Source organism: Salmo trutta, chromosome 10 (assembly GCF_901001165.1).
Source record: "Salmo trutta chromosome 10, fSalTru1.1, whole genome shotgun sequence".
NCBI classification, from domain to species: Eukaryota; Metazoa; Chordata; class Actinopteri; order Salmoniformes; family Salmonidae; genus Salmo; species Salmo trutta.
In genome coordinates, this window is record NC_042966.1 from 18,547,482 (window position 1) to 18,573,955 (window position 26,474).

Here is a 26,474-nt window from a genome sequence, read left to right on the forward strand (position 1 = left end):
GGCTCGTCCGTTGGACCTACTTATTGATTCAGCATTTGGGAAACCGGATCCTATCTATGCTCCGTTTATCTCTGCTGGTTGTGTTTCCTTAACTGGAGAACTAACGGATCAAAAGCCCATACAAATCTTACGAGACACCGGGGCTGCACAGTCAGTAATCGTTACTGATGCTTTACCCTGGTCTTCTGAAGCATATTGTGGCTCGCATGTCATATTACAGGGTATAGAGACAAAAAACGTATCTGTACCATTACACTAGGTCCACTTTAGGGTCAGACTTGGTATCAGGAAGTTTCCGTGTTGGTGTGTTGTCTACACTGCCAGTAAAAGGAGTCACATTGGTACTAGGGAACGATATCGCTGTTGGTAAAGTGACTCCTGTGTTAGAAGTAATAGACAACCCAGAAATCAAAACTGCAGATGATAAATTGGTTCAAGCATTTCCCCATGTTTTTCCTGCTTGTGTGTTAACCTGTCTGGGCTAGGGGGCAGTATTTTCACAGCCGGATGAAAAACGTACCCAATTTAAACAGTAGATTTGGATAGAAAACACACTGAAGTTTCTAAAACTGTTTGAATGGTGTCTGTGAGTATAACAGAACTCATATGGCAGGCAAAAACCTGAGAAAAAATCCAACCAGGAAGTGGATTGTAGTTTTTCAAGACTGGGCCTATTCAGTATACAGTGACTTAGGGTTCAATTTGCACTTCATAAGGCTTCCACTAGATGTCAACAGTCTTTAGAATGTGTTTCAGGCTTTTGCAGTCAACAGAGAGCGAACAAGACCTCCTGGAGTCTGATGACCGAGAAAATGACAGGCCACAATTACGCTCATTCAGGTGAGGAGGTAGCTGTGTTCCATAACGTTTTTCAAGACATTGGAATCATCCGGTTGGAATATTACTGAAGTTTTATGTTAAAAAGGCCCTAAAGATTGATGTTTTACAACGTTTGACATGTTTCAACGAACGTAAATATAATTTTATGTTGTGAAATTTTCGGCGCACTTCCTATATTTGGAGTAGCTTACTGAACGCGCAAACAACAAGGAGTTATTTGGACATAAATTATGGACTTTATCGAACAAAGCAACATTTATTGTGGACCTGGGATTCTTGGAAGTGCCTTCTGATGAAGATCATCAAAGGTAAGTGAATATTTCTAATGCTATTTATGATTTTAGATGACTCCAAAATGGCGGGTATCTGTATTGCCTGGTGTATTTTTCTGAGCGCAGTACTCAGATTATTGCAAAGTGTGCTTTCCCCGTGAAGCTTTTTTGAAATCTGTCACAACAGTTGCATAAAGGAGATGTTCATCTATAATTCTTTGAATAACAGTTTAATATTTTATCAATGTTTATGATGAGTATTTTTGTAAATTGTTGTGCTGATTTACCGGCAGTATTGGAGGCAAAATATTTTCTGAACGTCACGCGCCAATGTAAAATGCTGTTTTTGGATATAAATATGAACTTTATCGAACAAAACATGCATGTATTGTGTAACATAATGTCCTAGGAGTGTCATCTGATGAAGATCGTCAAAGGTTAGTGCTTCATTTCGCTGTGTTTTGGGTTTTATTGACACATGTCCTTGCTTGGAAAATAGCAGTGTGGTTATTTTTGTCTATGTACTCTCCTAACATAATCTAATGTTTTTCTTTCGCTGTAAAGCCTTTTTGAAATCGGACAATGTAGTTACATCAAGGAGACGTGCATCTTTAAAATGGTGTAAAATAGTTGTATGTTTGAGAAAGTTGAATTATGACATTTTGTTGTTTTTGAATTTGCCTCCCTGATATTTCACTGGCTGTGTCCCGCAGGTGGGACGCTACCGTCCCACCTAGCCCATAGAAGTTAACGAGGGCACAATCTCACAAGCTGGGAGATGTGGTGGATTTGTCTATTTCCATTTTTTGAGAATGTTGAGGTAGAAGACAATTCACCGACTTCCTTCGTCAAGGCCGACGGTTTACCAGGCAGGGGAAAGCGAAATCACACCCCAATTACATGACATTCTTTTGTCTGTCACCCCCGAGAAGGTGATTGAATGTCAAAAGGGAGACACCAGTCTTCGTAAGTGTTTTGCTTCGGTAATTTCCATTGAGGAAGCTAAAACTAGGGAGACCGCCTACATTATGGAAGCAGGAGTTTTGATGCGTAAATGGGCAGCTCATAACACAGTTAGTAGCTGGAGTGAAGTGTTTCAAGTGGTTGTTCCTACACCGTTCCAACAGCATGTGCTGTCACTCGCCCATGACCAGGCGTGGTCCGGACATTTGGGGATCACGAAGACTTATAACTGAGTCCTTCAACATTTTTTTTATGGCCAGGTTTGAAGTCTGACGTTGTCCAATTTTGTAAAACATGTCATGTATGTCAACTTACTGGGAAAGCGAATCAAACAGTTCCTTGTGCGCCGCTCTGCCCGATTCCTGTGGTGGGGGAACCGTTTAAACGAGTGATAATCGATTGTGTAGGTCTGTTACCGAAAACCAGGTCAGGTAACCAGTTCTTACTAACAATAATGTGCAGTGCTACTCGATACCTAGAGGCTATCCCTCTTCATACTATAACGGCTAAGACTGTGGTGAAGGCACTAGTGAGGTTTTTCTCTACGTTTGGACTCCCTAAAGTAATCCAAACTGATCATGGAACCAACTTTATGTCAAAACTCTTCTCAAATGTGTTAGACACTGTGTATTTCCCATCAGGTCTCCAGTCCGTATCACCTGGGGAGTCAAGGAGCCCTCGAATGCTGGCATCAGACGCTAAAGGCGATGCTATGCAAGTATTGCATGGATACCAATACCGATTGGGATGAGGGGGTGCCCTTTGTCCTATTTGCTATCAGGGAAACAATACAAGAGTCCTTAGGGTTCAGCCCTGCTAACCTTGTTTGGACACACCCCACGGGGTCCACTAAAAGTTTTGAAGGACCATATCCTATCTCCTACACACAGTAGTGCCCCTAAAAATGTGTTGGATTATGTCAGTAAGATGCGGAAGAGACTGCACGCCGCATGTGCGTTAGCCCAAAAGTCTCTCTCCTCATCTCAAAAACGCATGAATTTACATTACGACAAAGAGGCTGTTGGCCGTTCTTTTGCACCAGGGGATCAAGTTTTAGTTTTGTTGCCAATCCCTGGCTCATCTCTGTCGGCACGTTTTTCTGGCCCATATCTTGTGGAAAAGAAACTCAGTGACGCCAATTATGTGATAAAGACCCCAGATTGTAGGCGTTCTTCCCGTGTGTGTCATGTTAACATGCTGAAAGCATATTATATGCGTGACTCTCCAGACAGCTCCTCAGGTAAGCCGGTCCAGCCCGCTGTCTCCAGTGTGGCTGCGGTGGTGCTGAAGCCTGGCTGGGACCTAGAGGAGGATAAGGAGGACGGGTTGGAGTTACACCATACGTTACAGCAGTGTGAACGCTTATGTAATTCGGAGATCCTGAAAAAGTTACTCTCTCAAATGGAACATTTGGATAACGATCAAACTAATGATCTTATCCTATTGATAAATAGTTTTCTCAATGTGTTTCAGGACGTTCCAAGTTGCACGTCCATCTTGGAACATGACGTGGATGTGGGGAATGCTGCTCCTATACGTCAGCATCCGTACCAGGTTAACGCTAAGGAAAGGGAGGTAATGGAAAGTGAGGTAGCTTATTTATTACAGAATGACATGGAAAAACCCAGTAACCGCTCCTGGAGTTCCCCGTGTATTCTTGTTCCTAAGCCTGACTGTATGTCCCGCTTATGTACGGACTGTCATCGCGTAAATGCAGTTACAAAGTCTGATTCTTTTCCCTCTACCTCGCTTAGATGACTGCATTGATAGAATTGGCTCTGCTGCTTACGTTAGTAAGTTAGATATGCTAAAGGTTATTGGCAGGTGCCTCTGACCTCTCGAGCTTCTGACATCTCGGCTTTCGTGACGCATGATAACTTCGTACAATACACTATGATGCCCTTTGGAATGTGTAATGCACCTGCTACTTTTCAGCGCCTAGTTAACATTGTGTTCGCGGATGTGCCAAATTGTACTGCTTACCTTGACGATGTGGTGATTAATTCGTCTACTTGGTCTGAACATCTCACCACCTTGAAAAGTGTGTTTCAGCGATTGGAGAATGCTTCTTTAACCCTCAATTTGGCCAAGTGTGAGTTTGGGAAGGATACTGTGACTTACTTAGGGAAGCAGGTGGGACGAGGTCAAGTGCGCCCAGTAACTGGCAAAGTGGAAGCAATTGTTGCTTTTCCTGCTCCCACGACTCGCCACCATTTGCGCAGATTCCTGGGGATGGTAGGGTACTATCGTACGTTCTGTAAGAATCTTTCAACGGTAGTAGCTCCCCTTACATCTCTGCTTAGTCCCAAAGTACCATTTAAGTGGTCCCAGGAATGTAACAATGCTTTTGAGTCCGCCAAAGCGCTACATTGTTTCCCTTGACCCAGGTTTATGCTACAAAAGCAATGTTGGAAAAAAAAAATATTACGACATGTGTAATGGAAACGGCAGATATAGAATACATTTTCTAAAGATCAACAACATTTTTATTTGTTCAATGGGTGGATTTGTATTTTGTGTATCTTTATTGCAGAAAAAAAAATCTAATGCATTTTGATTGCTGAATACTTTTCAAGATACGCTGGGCACGTGATGTCATAACGTACTAGAAGCTCTACTCCATATTTCATTCTAAATGTCTACTGCTTGCGAAATAAAACAATTCTACTATAAAAATAGTTTCTTTGCAGGCAAGGATTGTCCTGACTTTCAAGAATGACTGAATTGGTTTGCCTTGCTTTTCTGGTTGGCAGGCAAGTTTCACCATCTAATTATTTCAGATCTACAGGAGTTCAAGTTTTACCATGGCATGGATGTGGCGACATGAGAATGATTATAAACTGGGTGGTTCGAACCCTGAATGCTGATTGGCTGACAGTTGTGGTGAATCAGACTGTATACCACGGGTATGACAAACGTTAGTTTTACTGCTCTAATTACATTGGTAACCAGTTTATAATAGCAATAAGGCACCTCAGGGGTTTGTGATAAATGGCCAAAATACCACGGCTGTCTTCAAAACCATATACCACACCCCCTCATGTCTTATAGCTTAATTACAATATGGCAAATATTAGTAAATGATTGCATTCTATCCATGCTGGCTTTCCCTGACTACCTGAGACATGAAACTCGAGGTGGGAGGGCATACAGGCTGTCGCCAATTTATTAATGCACAATTTGCCTAAATGGGTAATGGCAACACTTCAACCACTACATTTCTATTACATGGTGTAGGTTTTTCAAGATCTGTTTTATTGGGTGGGTGACATCTTTACGTTCAGCTGTTTTTATCGACACAATATAGCTAAATGGAAACGCACCTTAGCAGGCAAATGTTGCATCTATTTTATATGGCAACTTTCTAAATGTAAAGAAAAAAATCACTGGACAAGTTAATGGAAACATAGCTTGCCTTCAAGGAGTCAACAGCTATCTTTGTCGGAGTCTACCCAGAATGCACCGCACGGCCATTGGCAACGTATGGGCAAAGTACACAGTAGGTTTTAATACGATTCCAATGGAGTTTCCCCACCCCTTAAAAGTATCTCTGATACACAGTAGGTTTTAATACAATTCCATTGATGTTTCCCAGGCGAAACCTTCTCAAACCTCAGTAGCACTGATACGTTTTCATTTATTTGACCCTATTTCCTACTGACCAAGCTTTTGGCCTCAATCACTAGCCTCCCTTCCCCTCTTTTTTTTTTAAATATCATCTATTGACGTAGATAGTTGGCCCCCAGAAATGACTCCTGTTGTGTATTGATATTCTAGTTTGTCCCTTTAGGACACCTGTAACACCCGACTGCTTACGCACATTGGAATGTTTTGTTCTGTGAAACGAGTTAAACAATGCCCACGTTAGTTTCTACTCCCGTCCTTATATTAGTTGTATAAGTAATATAATGCGCTATATTAAGAGTGCATGTCTACTTATATTAAATATACTATTATTAATATACGCCTACTGTATGATAGATAGTTAGCTAATTAATTTGCTAACTTTAGCCTGCTTAGCTGGAACTTCTGAAGAAGGAACATGTTTTATTTCTACAATTTCCAAAAGATATTTCTACAATTTCCAAAAGATATATAAAAACCTATTTACTTTTTACGAGACGTGTTTGTGCAGTCATGTACATTAGTAGCACAATTTAGAACTTATTTCCATTTGTTTTTACTTACACTTTTATGTTGACTTCTCCATTAAAGTTGTTTTTACGTTTTCACTGACTTTTGTAAGCGGATCTACAATCGTCGCAATAGTAATTTTGGGGAGTTTCAGGCCCGGAGTGAACATAATTGTACACTTGCAAAGCCGACCAAAAACGAGGGCCGAGGGGCTTACGTTGCAAACTGCCCTTGCTTGGCTAATCATTTGGACCGTCCTCCTAGATGGCGACGGGGATTCCCCCAAGGACAAAAGGCAAGGGTAAGTGGACAAGGGTGTGTCTTTTAAGTGTTTGGACCACAGCCACTGTGAGTAAAAAAAAAAGGTCTAGGAGTAAGGGAGGGACTGTCTAAAAAGTGTGAGAAAGAAAAATAATAAACCAAAAATCTCTGGTACTGGTTGGAAATATAGGTACATTTGATGAACCTGTGGAACAATGGAGTAATTACACAGAACGTTTGGAGTACTTTGTGTTGGCAAATGGAATTAAAGCAGAAGTAGTTGTGCCAACATTGACTGTTATGGGGGGGAAAACATTCAATCTATTACACAGCCTAGTAATGCCTGAAAAACCTGGTGATAAATCATATGATGAAATTGTGGCTACTTTTTTAAAACTACTTTCTTCTCCCAAACCACTGATAATCACAGAGAGATTCAGGTTTCATAAGAGAAATCAAGAGGGGGAGTCAATCTTACAGTTTGTGGCTGTATTGAAACAGATATCTGAACACTGAATTTGGGCGAATCAGAAACGCCTTTTGACTGAGTGTAACTTAACATTACAGAGATCAATAGAAGTGAGTATGTCATTGGAAATGGCAAATAAAGATGCTTAGCAGCTAAGTGCATCGACCCAAGTGCATAAGGTGTCTATGGATTTTAAAAGCAAGGCAGTAGGTGGCAAGCCATGCTATCGCTGTGGGAAACCAGGTCACCAAGCAGAGGAGTGTTGGTGCAGAGGTTGTGGAAAAAAGGGTCACATCGAACGTGCATGTAAAAACAAAAAGACACAATCAAACAAAAGTACTGAATAAAGGAAAAGCAACTTCAGGAAGTACAAAAAGAAAGTTCATAAAATGGAGCACACGGAGGATGAAGAAAGTGGTACCCTGTCTGAAGGGGACGAATGTTTGCATGTTTTGTCCATTTCAGACAATTGACACAGATACTGGGTGACACCCATACTGGATGGAAAAGCAGTACGGACGCAAGTTGACACTGGAGCAGCCATATCTTTGCTGTCAGAGGCTGTATACAAGGAGAAACTACATCACCTCACACTACAGTCCATAAAGATTACACTAAAAACACAATGTTGAGACTGTTCCAGTGAGAGGAAGTATGATTGTTACAGTGGAGCTCAACAAATAGAAGGTAAAGCTACCGCTTTACATCGTGAAAGGCAACCATCCAGCTTTGGTAGGATGCACATGGCTGGAAAATATCAAACTAAACTGGCAGGAAATTCACATGGTTGCAAAAGAGCACACAAACCTACAAAGGATTTTGAGGAAACTCGCAGATGTGTTCAATGGAGAACTTGGCAGTATGAAGTATATAACAGTTAAACTGACCGGGAAACCAGACAGCAAGCTAAAATGCTTCAAAGCTAGACTTGTCCTATACTCCATAAAACCCAACATTTCAACTGAGCTAAACAGACTTGTCAAGAGTGGAGTATTGGATCCAATGTTAGTGAATGGGCTACACCCATCATTCCAGTCATAAAAAAGATGGATCACTCAGACTCTGTGGTGATTTCAAAGTTACTGCTAACCCCGTCTTGACTGCTGAAAAATATACACTACCCCTCATTGACGACCTCTTTTCTGGTTTAGCTAGAGGACAGACATTCAGTAAATTAGACTTATGTCAGGCCAATCTGCAGATGCATGTGGACCAAGAGTCACAAGAACTGTTGACCATAGTGACTCACAAAGGACTGTACAGGTACCGGAGGCTTCCTTTTGGAATCACCTCAGCTCCGGCCTTGTTTCAGAGAGCTATGGACCAGATACTGAGCGGGCTTACCAGGGTCCAATGTTACCTCAATGATCTACTCATCACTGGCGAAGACGAGCAGGAGCACCTGAGAAACCTGGATGCTTACACTACAGAGACTGGAGGAGTACAGTCTGAGGGTCCGGAAGGACAAATGCGTCAACAGTTTAGGGCTCCACAATGCGCCATCAAAGGGGAAGGCCATTGTGGAAGCTCCATCCCCACAGAACGTGAGTCAACTGAGATCATTCTTAGGACTACTGACGTTCTACACAAAGTTTGTGCCAAACCTAGCTAACACGTTAAAGCCACTGCATTAACTTTTGAACAAAACCAAACAGCTGAAGTGGACAGACCGATGTGAGGAGGCCTTCAAGAATGTAAAAACAGTCTTCGCTCAGTCAGAGGCTCTCTTCCACTTCAACCCCAACTTGCCATTACAGTTGGCATGTGATGCATTGCCTTATGGCGTTGGTGCGGTTGTCTCACACATCATGCCATCAGGTGAAGAAAGGTCAATTGCTTTTGCATCACGGACGTTAAGTATAGCCGAGAGCAATTATGCACAGACAGAGTTGAAGCACTCGCCATCGTGTTTGGCGTTAAGAAATTTCATCAGTTTCTGTTTGGCTGACGATTCACACTGTTGACGGACCATAGACCCCTCACCTACACCTTTGATCCCCACACCGGCATTCCGTCGCTCGCAGCCAGCCGCATGCAGCGATGGGCATTACTGTTATCAAATCAAAGGAATGGAATTAAGAGTATATAAATATATGGACGAGCAATGTCAGAGCGGCATAGACTAAGATACAGTAAAATAGAATGCAATATATACATCTGAGATGAGTAATGCAAAATATGTAAACATTATTAAAGTGACCAGTGTTCCATTTATTAAAGTGGCCAGTGATTTCAAGTCTATGTACAGTTGAAGTCAGAAGTTTACATACACTTAGGTTGGAGTCATTAAAACTCGTTTTTCAACCGCTCCACAAATTTCTTGTTTACAAAGTATAGTTTTGGCAAGTCGGTTAGGACATCTACTTAATTTTTCCAACAATTGTTTACAGACAGATTATTTCACTTAGAATTCACTGTATCACAATTCCAGTGGGTCTACAGTTTACATACAGTGAGGGAAAAAAGTATTTGATCCCCTGCTGAGTTTGTACATTTGCCCACTGACAAAGAAATGATCAGTCTATAATTTTAATGGTAGGTTTATTTGAACAGTGAGAGACAGAATAACAACAAAAATATCCAGAAAAACGCATGTCAAAAATGTTATAAATTGATTTGCATTTTAATGAGGGAAATAAGTATTTGACCCCCTCTCAATCAGAAAGATTTCTGGCTCCCAGGTGTCTTTTATACAGGTAACGAACTGAGATTAGGAGCACACTCTTAAAGTGAGTGCTCCTAACCACAGCTGATTACCTGTATAAAAGACACCTGTCCACAGAAGCAATCAGTCAATCAGATTCCAAACTCTCCACCATGGCCAAGACCAAAGAGCTCTCCAAGGATGTCAGGGACAAGATTGTAGACCTACACAAGGCTGGAATGGGCTACAAGACCATCGCCAAGCAGCATGGTGAGAAGGTGACAACATTTGGTGCGATTATTCGTAAATGGAAGAAACACAAAAGAACTGTCAATCTCCCTCGGCCTGGAGCTCCATGCAAGATCTCACCTCGTGGAGTTGCAATGATCATGAGAACGGTGAGGAATCAGCCCAGAACTACATGGGAGGATCTTGTCAATGATCTCAAGGCAGCTGGGACCATAGTCACCAAGAAAACAATTGGTAACACACTACACCATGAAGGACTGAAATCCTGCAGCGCCCGCAAGGTCCCCCTGCTCAAAAATACATATACATGCCCATCTGAAGTTTGCCAATGAACATCTGAATGATTCAGAGGAAAACTGGTGAAAGTGTTGTGGTCAGATCAGACCAAAACGGAGCTCTTTGGCATCAACTCAACTCGCCATGTTTGGAGAAGGAGGAATGCTGCCTATGACTCCAAGAACACCATCTCCACCGTCAAACATGGAGGTGGAAACATTATGTTTTGGGGTGTTTTTTTCTGCTAAGGGGACAGGACAACTTCACCGCATCAAAGGGACGATAGACGGGGCCATGTACCGTCAAATCTTGGGTGAGAACCTCCTTCCCTCAGCCAGGGCATTGAAAATGGGTCGTGGATGGGTATTCCAGCATGACAATGACCCAAAACACACGGCCAAGGCAACCTCGGAGTGGCTCAAGAAGAAGCACATTATGGTCCTGGAGTGGCCTAGCCAGTCTCCAGACCTTAATCCCATAGAAAATCTGTGGAGGGAGCTGAAGGTTCGAGTTGCCAAACGTCAACCTCGAAACCTTAATGACTTGGAGAAGATCTGCAAAGAGGAGTGGGACAAAATCCCTCCTGAGATGTGTGCAAACCTGGTGGCCAACTACAAGAAACATCTGACCTCTGTGATTGCCAACAAGGGTTTTGCCACCAAGTACACCAAGTAGTCATGTTTTGCAGAGGGGTCAAATACTTATTTCCCTCATTAAAATGCAAATCATTTTATAACATTTTTGACATGCATTTTTCTGGATTTTTTTGCTGTTATTCTGTCTCTCACTGTTCAAATAAACCTACCATTAAAATTATACACTGATAATTTCTTTGTAAGTGGGCAAACGTACAAAATCAGCAGGGGATCAAATACTTTTTCCCCCCACTGTACACTAAGTTGACTGTGCCTTTAAACAGCTTGGAAAATTCCAGAAATGTATGTCATGGCTTTAGAAGTTTCTGATAGGCTAATTGGCATCATTTGAGTCAATTGGAGGTGTACCTGTGGATGTATTTCAAGGCCTACCTTCAAACTCAGTGCCTCTTTGCTTGACATCATGGGAAAATCAAAAGAAATCAGCCAAGACCTCAGAAGAAAAATTGTAAAACGAGTCCTATATCGACAACCTGAAAGGCCGCTCAGCAAGGAAGAAACCACTGCTCCAATCCGCCATAAAAAAGCCAGACTACGGTTTGCAACTGCACATGGGGACAAAAATCGTGCTTTTTGGAGAAATGTCCTCTGGTCTGATGAAACAAAAATAGAACTGTTTGGCCATAATGACCATCGTTATGTTTGGAGGAAAAAGGGGGAGGCTTGCAAGCCGAAGAATACCATCCCAACCGTGAAGCACGGGGGTGGCAGCATCATGTTGTGGAGGTGCTTTGCTGCAGGAGGGACTGGTGCACTTCACAAACTAGATGGCATCTCATTCCCCCAATTCCACAGCTGTTAACTTTGTTTCACTTTGTAAAATGCTGGCAGTAGGCTATAGCCTATACAGAAACATCAAGGCTTTCCTACATGTTGCAGAGCTGTTAATTAGCATGTTTCCAATCACAGACGCACCTTTCCACAGCCATCTCTCAGTGTTCTCAGCAACTGCTACAGTGTGTACAGTCTGTGAGACCTGGGGACTGGACATGTAGGCCTCTGCTAGTTACTCAATATCTGCTCAGGCCTTTCATCTATATTTCCAGCACCCAGAAGGCCCTCCTTTGTATGAGAGCCTTATTCCACCTTATTCCTTGAGCCTAAGCAGTGATCGTAACTAGTTCTCTTGTTGGGACGGTTTTCAATATGTGGCGCAGTAGGAGAGAGGTGTATAGCTGGTTTACTGTTAACTGATGATATTTGGAGGTGAGGCCCGAGACTGTGCTACAAGGCCTGATAAGGCATGCTTTACTGCAAAACCGTTACTGAAAAAAACACATGAATTTCACATGTGAAGTGTTCCAAAAACGCATGTTTTAATGTGAATTAGCTACGTCTTGTAATGGTATAGAAAACAGCACCTACAGAGAAAGTATCAGGTATAGGGTGGGTTAGTCCTAAGGTGTGGCCTTTGTCATTTTATAGATAGTAGGCCTAATTGTAGGAAAGTCATATATGATATCGGCCCAGACAATTATTGGAGTGTTACATTACAATTTAACTGTTGACACGATGCACTCAATCATTTATGCACTAATAACAATGTACATTTTTAAATTCTTTATTTTACTTAGTTTTATGTGCACTTAAACATTAAGTAAAGCTAAACTTGTAAACAAACACATTGCTCCTGTAACAACTACAGATCAATATAAGATAAAAACACTGCTTGTTTCACTCTAAATGAATTATAATCAAGTACTGTACAATCAGAGATGGTATAACTACTAATAATCACGAATCACCATTTATAAGGTGACCTATTTCTACAATACTGCATCAATACTGAATCTGGTCTCAGGGAATTTTGTGCTATTCTGTACTTAAATCCAAGATGCAGTTGGTATGATTACATAAGACAGATGGTTACTTACGGCAAAAATTAAAAGTAGGGTGGTTGGTCAGGCGTATAATGCGAAAGTCTAGCAACCCAAAAGTTGAAAGTTTGAATCTCATCAAGGACAACATTAGCATTTGAGATAATTAGCAACTTTTCAACTATACCTACTACCTTTTAGCTACTTTGAAACTACTTAGCATGTTAGCTAACCCTAACCCCTAGCCTAGCTAACGTTAGCGAGCAAGCTAATGTTAGCCACCTAGCAACCTAAATAGAATTCATAGCATATCAAACGTTTTGATAATTCGTAACGTATTGTACATTTTAGCAAATTCATGACATATTGCACGTTTTGCACATTCGTAACATATAATACCAATTGTAATTCGTAACAAATCATATACGAAATGGGTAATAGACATCCACTAATTAATACATTAAAAAAACATTATTTAACCTTTATTTATACCATACGAAATGTAACATAACATAACATACTATATGGGGTGTTTCGGTTTGACATACAGAATAATACGAAATGCTCTTAGACAAGGTTGCAACACCACCTTTTGCTTTGGCACATACTTAACTGATTTTCCTAGTTAAATAAAGGTTAAGAACAAATTCTTATTTACAGTGAATGCCTACCGGGGAACAGTGGGTTAACTGCCTTGACCAGGGGCAGAACAACAGATTTTTACATTGTCAGCTCGGGGATTTGATCCAGCAACCTTTCGGTTACTGGCCCCATGCAACCACTATGGTACCTGCTTCCCCAGTAGGCTTAAATGTTTTGTGCTCATTGCAGCAGCAGAGGGCACTCTCTATTGGTCTGTCCCGTTCGAGTGGAAAACAGAGCTAAATGAAAACAAGTTTGGAACTTCAGGACTTTTCCCGTGGGGTCATCTTAAAGGAGAACAGAGAGGGGTTTGATATTCTGGACATAAAAACAGACCTTTCAAAGAACAAGATACATTACAAATTCCCTTAGTTTTGTATCTTTTTATACAAAACACACAACATAAATCCTATCAGCTCTTTCAGGTTAAAATCACATGAGAAAAATTGTGTAGATCTGTTTTTGTCCACCTTGGAGTGGTTTGTGTTCTCAGACTGAGTCAGACAGAACAACAGCGCAGAAACAAGGCTCAGAGTGCTCTGTTCCTAGTGCATCATTGTCCTGTTTACAACTACTGCTGAGTAGTCTTAATGACTTCTACCATTGCTCATCAGCCTTTATACACACATGGATTCTTCAGGATGGTTGCATAGCAGTCTGTCCGTCCCCTCCAAACTACATTGTTCAGGCAATACCAATACTTTAGAGAGCATTCCTCCTTCCTTGGTTCCTCCCTTGAATCGCTCTTTCCTCCCTTCCTTGAAGGGAGGGTAGGGTGCATTTTATAAGTATTGCAACTGGGCCACTGTCCCCTCCTCCTCAGACAGCCTGTAAGGGCTGGACCCGGGAACCCTGGTATTTAGGCTTTCCACAGCAACAGCAGTGAACGCAGGATAGCACAATCATAAACAGGAAAGTGGCTGGAAGGAGAGAGAGAGAGAGATTTAGCTTTCAAACATTATTACAGTACCAGTCAAAAGTTTGGACGCACCAACTCGTTCAAGGGTTTTTCCTTATTTTTACTATTTTCTACATTGTAGAATAATAGTGAAGACATCAAAACTATGAAATGACACATATGGAATCATGTAGTAACCAAAAAAGTGTTAAACAAATCAAAATATATTTTAGATTCTTCAAAGTAGCCACCATTTGCCTTGATGACAGCTTTGCACACTTGGCATTCTCTCAACAAGCTTCATGAGGAATGCTTTTCCAACAGCAAACCAGATGGGATGGCGTATCGCTGCAGAATGCTGTGGTAGCCATGCTGATTAAGTGTGCCTTGAATTCTAAATAAATCACTGACAGTGTCACCAGAAAAGCAACCCCTCACCATCACACCACCTCCTCCATGCTTCATGGTGGGAAGCACACATGCAGACATCATCGATTCACCTACTCTGTCTCACAAATACACTGTGGTTGGAACCAAAAATCTAAATTTGGACTCATCAGACCAAAGGACAGATTTCCACTGGTCTTATGTCTATTACTCTTGTTTCTTGGCCCAAGCTAGTCTCTTCTTCTTATTGGTGTCCTTTTAGTAGTGGTTTCTTTGCAGCAATTCGACAACAAAGGCCTGATTCACCTCTGAACAGTTGATGTTGATGTGTCTGTTAATTGAACTCTGAAGTATTTATTTGTGCTGCAATTTCTGAGGCTGGTAACTCTAATGAACTTATCCTCTGCAGCAGAGGTAACTCTGGGTCTTGCTTTCCTGTGGCGGTCCTCATGAGAGCCAGTTTCATCATAGCGCTTGATAGGTTTTGCGACTGCACTTTCAAAGTGAAAGAAACTTTCAAAGTTCTTGACATTTTCCGGATTGACTGGCCTTCATGTCTTAAAGTAATGATGGACTGTCATTTCTATTTGCTTATTTGAGCTGTTCTTGTACCAAATAGGGCTATCTTCTATATACCACCCCTACATTGTCACAACACAACTGATAGGCTCAAATGCATTAAGAAGGAAAGTAATTCCACAAATTAAGTTTTAACAAGGCACTCCTGTTAACTGAAATGCATTCCATTTCATGAAGCTGGTTGAGAGAATGCCAGGAGTGTGCAAAGCTGTCATCAAGGCAAAGGGTGGCTACTTTGAAGAATCTCAAATATAAAATATATTTTGATTTGTTTAACGCTTTTTTGGTTACTACATGATTCCATATGTGTTATTTCATAGTTTTGATGTCTTCACTTATTCTACAATGTAGAAAATAGTAAAAAAAAAAAAAAAAATTAAAAAAAATTAAAACCTGGAATGAGGAGGTGTCCAAACTTTTGACTGGTACTGTATGTAAACAGAGACTAACTTGTTGCTCTGCCAATAACAGATTGAAATGTTGCATGATAAATTCATTACTGATTACAATAGTGTTGTTGTGATCACTGTAATTCAACTGATGTGGTTTTACCCAGTTATAATTGAAACAGTCACTATGACATACTGTATGTAACATGTTACAATAACTAAGCACTGAGCGAGGCTGAAACAGTTGAGTTCTAGAACTGCCTTATGCTCCTTTCAGGTCTACGAGAGGTATCCAAGGGTTGGGGCTATGGACTGGCATGTGCCTAGACTCACCGACGAAGAGGATAATTATGAAGAAGGCCCCCAGCTCCAGCGAGTTGGCCTGAGGGAGGTTCTGTAGTTTAGTCCACACCTTATTTAGGATGTCCAACACCTCCTCCCTCACCTCCATCTTGGATTCCCCTGGTCTAGTCACACACAGAGGGAGACTGGGGATGGATCCAAATAGCTTTGGGGTAATGTTTTGAACTTATGGCACTGCACCTAAGGGGAAGATTAGGGTACAAAGACATGGAGAGAATTAGAGGATGTTTGCATCACGAGAGATTGTTGGTGGTGCTCATGCATGCATGCATACACTTTAGGTACACACACACTTCCTATAAGGACTTTCCTGAATGATATCTTTCATTCCTCACATCTATAACTGTGAACTTTTTGAGTGTTTCTTTAGGTAAAAGGGAGTATTATGTGTTTGCATGAAACTCGCCCTTGACAAAATAGCCCTTTAACCCCACCCTAACCCCTCTAGTCAACTATGCAATTTGTTCTGGAAGCTCTATAATTACTTTCCACCATCTATGTTTTATGTATATTTATATTATTCTCTATATTTTAACGCTTGTATGCTCATGCATTACATCTCACCCCTCTAATCAGGCTGCTGATGTGTGTGTGTGTGTGTGTGTGTGTGTGTGTGTGTGTGTGTGTGTGTGTGTGTGTGTGTGTGTAAGAAGTCCTGGTGTAGCTGGAACTGTCCATACTGTCATTTAATTATAACCCATCCAGACTATTTCAGGATTGACATTTCAGACTGGGTTCTGTCATCAGCTACAGCAGCTGTGTGTGGGCTATCCAACGCATGTTGATACTAGACTCAAATGTGTGTGTGTGTGTGTACATGCTTCCTTTGCACTTATCTAGTTCTCTAATCACTTATCTTTGTGAGAAGCTGCTAGGCACTGAGGCCACATTATGTGGTGTTGTGTGGCACGAACTACGCAGTTACAGCACTGTGTCAAATATCTGGTGCAGCAACACAACAATCTGCCTGTGTACTGTTTCCTCTACTGTTACTGTAACTTACAGACTAACTGAACACTATTCTGTCACTGTCTGGGCAGTCTGCTCATTGGTCTTGTGATCTCCCTTATTGTTTCTTAAACGGTACCATCCCTGTACGAATATGTTTATATGGAATTATTCACTATACTCTGATATTACAAGTAGGTTGTGTTCCCGTCTTCATCACTAAGCTTTCCATCATTTTTTTCCCATCAGACCCCTCACAAGTCCTCAACTGGCAGCTTCATTAAATAGTACCTGCAAAACACCAGTCTCAATATCAACAGTGAAGAGGGTACTCCGGGATGCTGGCCTTCTAGGCAGAGTTGCAAAGAAAAATACATATCTCAGACTGGCCAATAAAAAGAAAAGATTAAGATGGGCAAAAGAACACAGACACTGGACAGAGGAACTCTGTTGATATTGAGACTGGTGTTTTGCAGGTACTATTTAATGAAGCTGCCAGTTGAGGACTTGTGAGGCATCTGTTTCTCAAACTAGACACTCTCTAATGTACTTGTCCTCTTGCTCAGTTGTGCTTCCCACTCCTCTTGCTATTCTGGTTAGGGCCAGTTTGCTCTGTTCTGTGAAGGGAGTAGAACACAACGTTGTACGAGATCTTCAGTTTCTTGGCAATTTCTCACATGGAATATCCTTCATTTCTCAGAACAAGAATAGACTGACGAGTTTCAGAAGAAAGGTCTTTGTTTCTGGACATTTTGAGCCTGTAATCGAACCCACAAATGCTGATTTTCCAGATACTCAACTAGTCTAAAGAAGGCCAGTTTCATTGCTTCTTTAATCAGCACAACCGTTTTCAGCTGTGCTAACTTAATTGTTTTTTCTAATGATCAATTAGCCTTTTAAAATGATAAACTTGGATTAGCTAACACAACGTACCATTGGAACACAGGTGTGATAGTTGCTGATAATGGGCCTCTGTACGCCTATGTAGATATTCCATTAAAAATCAGCCGTTTCCAGCTACAATAGTCATTTACAACATTAACAATGTCTACACTGTATTTCTGATCAATTTGATGTTATTTTAATGGACAAAAATGTGCTTTTCTTTTAAAAACAAGGACATTTCTAAGTGACCCCAAACTTTTGAACAGTAGTATATATAGTGTATTCTATTCTACTGTATTTTAGTCAATGCCACTCCAACATTGCTTGTCCTAATATTTATATATTTCTTAATTCCATTCTTTTACTTTTAGATTTGTGTGTATTGTTTGTGAATTAAGATATTACTGCACTGTTGGAGCTAGGAACAAAGCATTTTGCTACACCCTCAATAACATATGCTAAATATGTGACTAATAACATTTGATTTGCCAGGGTTACTCTGAGGAATGACCTGACCTCTGCTGTTTCTCTCCCCCTCTTTTCTCTCTCTGTGTCTGTCTATCTCTCTCTATCCTCCCCCCATCTCATTATTTTCTCTATCCTCTCCCCCCACCCTGTCTCTCTCCCCTTTCTCTCATTCAATCTGTCCTGGGCCCCTCTCCTGCTTCATGTTACTTACGTGAATGTCTGAAGAGACCCCAAAGGTTTCCCTGAAAGCCAACTTTAGTCCCAGAATATCTGCAATGCTGAAAAGTTCTGAAAGTCATATTCAAACATATACTGTTTTCATGTAACAAGCAATTGTCAACCACTATAGTTTGTATTTTATCTTAGCAATTGAACTTGTTAATGTCCAACAGACATTGAAAAAACAAGTGTAAACAATATACAAAGAAATAACAAAACATCACTGACAGGTCAACTTTACTGTATCAAAAATCTTACCTTTTGGAGTGAATGAGTTTGGCAATGTGTCAGTCTCTCCAACTTCAGTACAGAGTTTATCCACTTCTCTCAGTTTCTCAAATGTCCATTAAAAACTCTCTTTCACCATCCCCCTCTTCTTATTCCTATACTTTGTGTGGTCTCCTCTACGCTGTTTCACCTCATCTAATTAGCTTATTCCAGTTTTCCAGACTGAAAGATTTTATTTTGTCCTTTTAAAGGTTCTGTATCTTTAGTTCACTGGATTGTCAGATGGCAGTTTCCAGCAGTTTCTCTCTCTTTAAAAGTCTGTGTTCACTTTCTGCTTCTTTGTGCTGCTCTCGTCTTCTGAGAGAGTCTGTGTACCTCCTCTACTATGCTCTCTCTCCTTAGTCTTTTGCACTGGCAGTAAGTCTCTCCCCTTTCTCTGCCTCCACTCCCCCTCCACCGCTCTCTTCTGGCGCTGTCTTTCCACACTCATTCACTCTCTGTTTTTTTTTTTGTTTTTTTTTCCTCACACACCCCCTCTCACTCTACACCTCTCTCTCTCACTCTCTATCTCTGGAGGCCAGCTGCTCTTGTTGCCCTGCCTCCTTTTCTGTGTTTGGTCACTGTGGAGACCAAGCTCCTTTTACCGCATAAGAACAAGGGGTGAGGGATGTGTGTGTTTGTGTGTGTGCGCATTTGTGTGCGTGTGTGCATGTTCCGGTCGTCTGCCAGCTGACACATGCATTCCTCAAGTGCGGGACTGAGTGTGTGTGTGTGTGTGTGTGTGTGTGTGTGTGTGTGTGTGTGTATTAGTTATTGATTTCATTAGTCCCCTTGCACTTCTCAATGTCAGCATGATACTTTAGTGAGTACTGCAGTTTACGACCATGGATCTAACAACACCCCAGTCAACTCCAAGAAGCACAGTAAAAGTGGAACTGTTTTTCCCGAAAGATTTGTATTTTACCACAACAAAAGCTCCCCTGTGTTCATCCTTTATTTGCTGTTCCATCTGATGTATTGGAGGTGTGGTCTCCTTCACTACGGAAGGGTTCCAGTAAGAATGGAACAGAGAACAATGTGTCTTCTACTCTGGTCTGTTTGTGTTTGTTCTCTGTAATAGAACCCTGAGCTACAGGGAGTGAGGGGTGTGTGTTGGTCAGTCAGAGGCAGACCTTTCAAAGAAAGTATCCAAATGTTTATTTACATCCCCTTTTACTTTCTATTGTGGGAAAATGTGGGAAAATGTGAAAGAATGTTAAGCGGGAAAGAATTCCCTATATGTCGTTTTTTAGAATGTCTCCATTGTTCTTAAATGCCTGTTTGTTCTACGTATTTCCCTTTAAACACAGAATCACATGACCATGGTACTAATTGACGTATTACATCTTGGCACTTTCTCTGGCAAAGCCACAGTCATGGACATGAATCATGCTCTCTCCTCCTCTGCCCTTCTCGTCCTTTCATAGCGTCATGTCGTTATGTCATTGTCGAGCCCACTGTCATCCGATAGAACAGGGAGAGGTGGTGTGAATGTGGCTATTCCAACGACGGAAAACGAACCGTATGCGAGCGTGTCTCTGCCATCCTTCATGGTAAATACTGTTTTCAGTTCTGTTTGCCTACTCACTGTACTGTTGCGTAACTAATTGGAAGACGGACACCGCAGCTCAGTGGAAAGAATAGATGGACCACTTTTCTCACAGAATACCAGCCAAAGAAGAAAGTGAAGGAGGAGAATGAGAGGTTTCAGGTAATGTTAAATACTGAAACCTCATTCAAATTCCTAGATCTTACAGACAGTTGTAAGAATCTACAATGGAAAGAGTGTGGTTGAAAGGTTCGATCGAGGTAACAATAAAGATACAGAATGCTCATTCAAATTCATGGCCATCACCGACAACAACCAATTAGTTGTAACAATAGGCTGATCTGCATTGACCTTTGTGTGATCAGGTCAGTTTGGGGCAGGGTGAATGGAAGCCACAGCAGCAGTAGCAGCAGACTGTTGAGTTGAATCAGTATCATCCAGGCTTTTGTCTGGGCCAGACCGTGGCGGTTACACGATACCCTCTTAACTCTTTAACCCCTGACGCAGTCATACACACTGGGCCTCTGAGACGTACTGCCCAGGCAGGGTGCGTGTGAGAATAGAGGGGGTGCTGGGGGGGGGTTCTCTGTGTGTGTGTGTGTGTGTGTGTGTGTGTGTGTGTGTGTGTGTGTGTCCAGGGAGGTGGGGGCAGGGTTGTATAAAGCCTGTCTTTGTGCAGGTGGTCCCAGCCCTCTCTAGCTCCTCTGAGTCTCCAGTCTGCTCTGGACAATGCTGTCCCTGTATGCAGAGCCTGAGTCCAGAGTCTGGTCTATACCAGAGCCTGAGTCCAGAGTCTAGTCTATACCAGAGCCTGAGTCCAGAGTCTGGTCTATACCAGAGCCTGAGTCCAGAGTCTGGTCTATACCAGAGCCTCAGTCCAGAGTCTGGTCTATACCAGAGCCTGAGTCCAGAGTCTGGTCTATACCAGAGCCTGAGTCCAGAGTCTGGTCTATACCAGAGCCTGAGTCCAGAGTCTGGTCTATACCAGAGCCTGAGTCCAGAGTCTGGTCTATACCAGAGCCTTCTGAAGTGAATTTGGTTCCAACTGTAGCCATCATGGTGATTAATGGTAAAGAACCAAATAGGCTCAACACTCAGGCTTCACCCAATGTTGCGAGAATGATTTGGGACCAGACACACCCAGCCCACGTAGGCCAGAAACTCTTTATGAAACACGGAGCATAAGGAGGAGGATAATAGTATGATCAAATGTATATACTGTATACCGTTACATCTAATAGTAGGGTAGATTCCATTGCTGACTCTTTTAGCACTCCTCTCTCTTTCCAAGTCTCCTTCCTTCCTTACTTGGGTATCCTATCCTCTGCTGTACAGAGAAATAGGCAGAGTGGGCAGGGTACATGGATACTTAGTAAAGTTTTGTCTCTTGTCATATTAATGACGCTGTGATGACAGTCAGGGTTTAGCCAGGACTGATCGTCTGGCAGGTTATTGGTTGTATAATGTATTAATCATGTATGAATATGTAATACAGTCTGAATCATAATATGAGGAAGTGTCACCTGTGATCTGTTTACTCATGGTGTCAATGTGACAGTCTACCAGGCTGTTACTGTAGGAGTCATGTAGCCAGTTGGTACTGTGGGGTAGAATGGGGAAGTGCCACATCCTGTGTAGCCAAGGTGCACACACAAACACACTTCTCTCCTTCCTTCCATGCTGTGGTAACCTCTACTAGGCAGAGAGAGAGAGAGAGACATGTAAAATGATGCTGCATGAAAAGACTACAAACAGAAGCTCCTCAGGAACAATCCAGAAACACTAGATAAGCAAGCACAAGAGGAGAACCCCCCCACCACCAGAAGGAGGAGGCACAGTGCCAGGGGAAGTTGAAAGCACTAGAGGAGGGAAGAAAGCTGAAGGAGAAGAGAAAGAAGATGAGGTACGACACAGAACAACCCATGAAAGAGCTGGCTACTCCCCCAGAGAAGACAGCAGAACAGCCCACCCCAGATCCTGACCACAGAGCCTGGTTTCATAGTGTCACGACTTCCGCCAAAGTCGGGTCCTCTCCTTGTTCGGGCGGCGCTCGGCGGTCAGCGTCGCCGGTCTTCTAGCCATTGTCGATCCACTTTTAATTTTCCATTTGTTTTGTCTTGTGTTTCCACACACCTGGTTTCAATTCCCTCATTTACTTGTTGTGTATTTAACCCTCTGTTTCCCCCATGTCTTTGTGTGGGATTGTTTATTGTAGTGCTTGTGCACGTTCCCCGTGAGCGCACGATGGGTTATTTTGTGCCCATTTATTCTTGTTGTTCTGGATGCCGTTGGTTTTGCTTAATAAATCTCCGGTTATGACCCAGTTCTGCTCTCCTGCACCTGACTTCTCTGCCGCCAGTTACGCACCCCGCTACAGAATCCCACACCAACATATGGAGTCAGCAGGAGCAGGTGCCCCTGAAATAGGGGTGGAGGAGCGCGTCCGGGAGTATGCGGCGATGCTTCACCATCTTGGCACCGCCATGGACCGCGTTGTCCAAACCATGGACCGCTGGGAGAGACAGGGAGTTCCTCCAGCGCCTCCACCAGCACAACCGGGATCTCCACTACTCGCCCCTCCTTCACCCGGTCCCAGTGGGATTCGTCTCGCCCTTCCCCGGGAGTACGATGGGACGGCTGCACGCTGCCAGGGTTTCCTGTTGCAGCTCGACCTCTACCTGGCAACCATCCACCCAGCTCCTTCAGGCCGTGAGAAGTGTCCGCCCTCGTCTCGTGCCTCTCTAGGAAAGCCTTGGAGTGGGCCAACGCCGTGTGGGGAGAAGGAGTTGCTGCGCTGGACCATTTCGAGGATTTCACCCGCCGCATCCGGGCAGTCATCGACCACCCACCCGAGGGTAGAGCGGCGGGTGAACGTCTCTTCCATCTGAGGCAGGGGACGAGGAGCGCCCAGGAGTTCGCCATGGATTTTCGGACCCTGGCCGCTGGCGCGGGATGGAACAATAGGGCCCTGATCGACCACTATCGCTGCAGTTTGCGCAAGGATGTCCGTCGGGAGTTGTCCTGCAGGGACACCACTCTCACCTTCGACCAGCTGTCCATTCGGCTGGATAACCTGCTGGCTACCTGCGGACGTCCAGATCGGGTTCTGTCGGTTCCATTCCCCAGCACCGCCGCTCCGGTGCCCATGGAGCTGGGAGGTGCGTGGGGAGACTGGAGGAGGTTCCGTCTCGTGCACCATCTGTGGCCACAGAGGTCACACTGCCGGTTGGTGCCGGGTTGGTTCCTCTGGGGTTCGAGGCAGCAGGCAGGGCACTCTGGCGTCATCCCAGGTGAGCCGGCACCATTTTCACCCAGAGCCCTCTGTTGCACACATGTTTTTGTATGTAACCTTCCTGAGTTTTCCCCGCATTCCCAGCATAAGGCGCTCGTCGATTCAGGCGCGGCTGAGAATTTTATAGACAGATCATTCGCCCTTAGTTTAGGGATCCCCATTGTTCCCGTGGCTGTGCTCTTCCCCGTTCACGCCTTAGACAGTCGACCATTAGGGTCAGGGTTGATTAGGGAGGCCACCGCTCCTCTGGGTATGGTGACGCAGGGGGGTCACAAGTAGAGAATCAGTCTCTTCCTCATTGACTCTCCTGTGTTTCCCGTGGTGCTAGGCCACCCTGGTTAGCTTGTCATGACCCCACTGTTTCTTGGCAACGGAGGGCTCTCACGGGGTGGTCGCGAGAGTGCTCGGGGAGGTGTTTAGGGGTTTCCGTTGGTGCTACTACGGTGGAAATTCCAGACCAGGTCTCCACCATGCGCATTCGCCCTGAAAATGCCGATTTGGCTCTCGCCTTCTCCAAAAAGAGCAGAATTCCCTCATTTACTCGTTGTGTATTTAACCCTCTGTTGCACCGATGTCTTTGTGTGGGATTGTTTATTGTAGTGCTTGTGCACGTTTCCGTGAACGCACGACGGGTTATTTTGTGCCCATTTATTCTTGTTGTTCTGGATGCTGTTGCTTTTGCTCAATAAATCTCTGATTATTACCCAGTTCTGCTCTCCTGCGCCTGACTTCTCTGCCGCCAATTACGCACCCCGCTACACATAGACTAGACATAACATAGTAAATGTAAATCCAGGACACTCAGGGCTCTATTTTAACAAACCTAAAACAATGGTAAGTTAAATTTTTTTACCCCTTTTTCTCCCCAATTGGTAGTTACAGTCTTGTCTCATCGCTGCATTTCCCGTATGGACTCGGGAGATGCAAAGGTGGAGAGCCATGCGTCCTCCAATGTGTTGGAGGAAACACCGTACACCTGTGTCAGCTTGCATTGCCTCTGGCCCACCACAGGAGTCGCTAGTGCAAGATGGAACAAGAACATCCCTGCCGACCAAACCCTCCCCTGGGCCAATTGTGCACTGCCCCATGGGTCTCCCGGTCGCGGCCAGCTGCAACAGAGCCTGGACTTGAACCAGGATCTCTAGCGGCACAGCTAGCACTGCGATGCAATGCCTTAGACCACTGCGCCACTCGGGAGGCCTTATGCAACGGTAACTCTAAGCACAGGCAGTAGTGCTATAGGTTCAGGGGTGTGTCAAAAATCATTTTTGCTATTTTCACTATTACAAAGGGCTGGGTTTTGATGAGTAAACAAGTTGTGGGTGTGCCGAGGCTTGGCCCATAGTGAAATATGTGTTTGCTTCAAGTTGTGTATTTATGGTTGTCACGGCTGTCGTAGGAAGAAGCAGACCAAGGTGCAGCGTGTGTGTAGTTCCACATTTTATTTAATCTGTGAAACTTTGCAATACATAAATAAACTGAATTGACAAAACAACAAACCGTGATGCAGAGGAGAAACAAACACTACTCAAAAAGAATCACCCACAAAACCCAGGAAGAAAAACCCCTACTTAAGTATGATCTCCAATTAGTGACAATGAGGACCAGCTGCCTCCATTTGGAGATCATCCCAAACAAACCAACCATAGAAATACAAAAACTAGAACCTAAGAACATAGAAATAGAAAACATAGATAAACACAAAACACCCCCTGTCACGCTCTGACCTACTCTACCATAGAAAATAACATCTTACTATGGTCAGGACGTGACAATGGTCTTCTATGTATTGCCTTGGAATCAACTCCAATGTCATTGTTAGCCCGTTATAGTTTGTTAAATGCTTACAGAAACGAAATAACAAAATGTAGACCTATATTTGCTAAATACATTAACTTGAACCCATTTACAGTCCACATTGTTCTAAGTCAATGCATGGCTTCAATAGCATTCACACTGATATAGGGGCTAGGCCTACTGTAAATTGCAATATGGCTGAGCATGGGCATGCCAAACATTGTCAATAAGCAAGATGACATTAATTATTGATATACCTTAAAAAGAGCACAAATAATTCTAATCAAATCAACTTGTTTTAAATGGGCTATGTCACACTTACAGGCACCATAGTTTCTCCCCGTGGGCATATAATATTAAAACAATGCAGACTATGGAGAGTTTAACGGACATCCACACTTTTCACAGTAGCTGGACAAAGATCCAATATAAAGAGAAAGGGAGAATGTCCACTCACCGTTGTACTGCTCCCAAATAGGCCTATGTTTTATGAACATAATTGGAACCATTTTACAGACCAGATTGCATTCACACATCTCCTAAAGTTGCATTGCAAGCATGGCACGGACTTTGTCTCCATAATACCAGGAAGGTCAATCATTCTAATAAGTTTGTTTGTAAAAAAACAAAAAAAACAACAACAATAAATACATGTAAAATGTAATGATATCATAAAATCGGCAGGATATAAACGACATGCATTTCTGTTGAATCAGCCTTCGTTATAGTGGGCCTAAGGTAAGCTTGGGTTTTGAACATATGAAACGAAAATCCAGAAATGTTTACAGGTTACAGATAATTTCGAAACACGAGGTTCATGTATTCACAGAGGTTCTCGTTTCATGACGGGAATGGACACGTAGCCTACATCATGGAGGGGGTTTTATGCATGTCCAAAACGGGACCTGCATGGCTAAAATTAATGGGAATGCCAGCTCACTCCTCTCAAATGTTATATTTTAATAAAGCTTTGGTGATGAAGACTTATTTCCAAGCTGTCTCAGGAGCCAAACCCTTTATCGACAGTCTTGACTACTTCGCGATTGCATTGGGCAGACAAAAAAAGGCCTTCATTGAAATGAGGGGAGGCTATGCTTGGTTTTGAATCAAATAAAACATCATGGGAGAAAACATTTCTTTTATGTTTCTAAATATAAGTGTACATGCACTAGGCTACTCGTGTTCCATGCACATATGGGCAGTGTGCGTC

At 42.9% G+C, this 26,474-nt stretch overlaps 1 long non-coding RNA gene across 1 annotated transcript; it reads right to left on the reverse strand.

Annotated features, from left to right (window-relative positions):
* Positions 1–15,937: 15,937 nt before the first annotated feature.
* On the reverse strand, positions 15,938–19,251 carry LOC115201262 (uncharacterized). The gene is made up of 3 exons (XR_003879718.1): positions 18,618–19,251; positions 18,352–18,418; positions 15,938–16,019 (listed from the first exon to the last, which is right to left on the reverse strand). It is a non-coding gene; the product is annotated as an uncharacterized LOC115201262 (long non-coding RNA).
* Between the last annotated feature and the right edge of the window lie 7,223 nt (positions 19,252–26,474).